A 1868-nucleotide genomic window follows, 5' to 3' on the forward strand; every position below is an offset into this window, starting at 1 on the left:
AAATTATTTTTTTATTTAATTATTACAAAATTTAATAAAATTATTTTGTCCATCAATTAATGACAAAAGATCACGCAATTATGATTTCGTTAAGACACTTAAATGTTGAATAAATGTTTCACGACCAAGAAAATTAATATGAGTTATACGATAGAGTATTTTGGATTCTAGTCAAATTATTAAAATGTCCATCTCAAAAAATTTATAAGTAGAGCATCATTCTTCTCGTGAGGAGGGAGGAATAGAGAGAATTAGAGAAAGCTCTCCTGAATTTTTCAGATATCACCGCCAATGAGCATCACAAACTATTGCCGCTAATAACCGCCATCGCCACCGACAACCAAAATAAAAAATTACCATCATCTTCAGAATACTGAGAAGATTTAACCATATTGTTGGGTATAGATGTATGTGTGAAAACATTTATATATATAAAAAAAAGCTAAACTCCTAAACATCGATGCACAATTTGGTGTAATGTTTGAAATTTTATTCAGGAACATTGTAGTTAAGCGTTCTCATCCCAGAAGAATTTTGTATTTGTAACCTACTGGGAAGTTACATCAACAAGACAAAATCGTAAGGTTCTTAAGTCAATGCAAACAACATCTTGATAGTTAAGAGTTTTGACTATTACAAATAGTATCAAAGCAATACACTAGCTAAAATATATGAACTAAGTGAGATGCAAAACAAAGTGTTACGCTATGGGAGCCACCTCTTGAACTCTGTATGATCAGACAAAGTGCTATATGACGGGAGCAACCACTTGAACTTGTAAGGGCCACCTTTAGGATCCTATCTGCATGGTGCATGGATGATTCTGGAATAAAAATGCTGACGAGGATGTCAGTTACTTAAATTGTGGAGATTGTGAAACCCATTAAGTAAAAGAAAGCTAAACTCTTAAGCATCAAGACATCTTTTGATGTAATTGTTAGAATTTCATTTAAGAAACTCTGCAGTTAAATATATTCATCCCAAAGTAATTTTGAGATGGGTGACCTATTGGGAAGTTCACCAATATGACAAAATCATGAGGCAGTGGAAAATATTTTGATAGTTAAGAGTTTGGACTGTTACAGTCTACCTGTGAATACCTATTTTATATAATATCTATTGGAAAAATCAAGCTCTGTTGATAGGAGTTAATTGCTCATATGTAAATACTTGATTTCTATTAACTCTTATAAGAGAAATCAAATAATTTATTCTCAAATAATCATCTTTTTCTTCGACTATGAGGAAGAAATAATTTTTGTATCTTTTTATATATAATGAAATTTTCATCCAGACCAAGCCATGTTTTTTTTCCTTTTAAAAATTTTTCTCGTAAAAAATTTTTGATCTTATTATTTTTATCTATGTGTGTAGAATTTTTATACAATGTTGAAATATAAAATAAACACTCTACCTACTCCATTTTCTTAGCATGTAATAAAATCAATTAAATTTCATAATAAAATCACTTAAAAAGAAATTATGAGAAACACAAACTGCCATAATGCTTCGTTTGGGACGGATTTTTTATTGCTTTTTAAAATGGAGTTCTACTTCAAAATTTTAAATTTTTGTACTAGAACTCCGTTTTAAAAAGCACTAAAAAAGCCGTCCCAAACAAAGCCTAAGGCTTCGTTTGGGACGGCTTTTTTATTGCGGAGTTTTAGTTAAAAAATAAAAAAATTTGTACTAAAACTCCGTTTTAAAAAGCAATAAAAAAGCCGTCCCAAACGAAGTACTAAGTCTCATCACACAGCCAGCTGCTACTTATCTCCTAAAGCAACCTAAAAAAAATTATGAAGAACTAAACAATAGAACAATAAAAACATTAAGTATTAAAAAAAAAAAACTCCAAAACAGACAGAACC

Source organism: Dendrobium catenatum, unplaced genomic scaffold (genome assembly GCF_001605985.2).
Source record: "Dendrobium catenatum unplaced genomic scaffold, ASM160598v2 fragScaff_scaffold_1038, whole genome shotgun sequence".
Lineage (NCBI taxonomy): Eukaryota > Viridiplantae > Streptophyta > Magnoliopsida > Asparagales > Orchidaceae > Dendrobium > Dendrobium catenatum.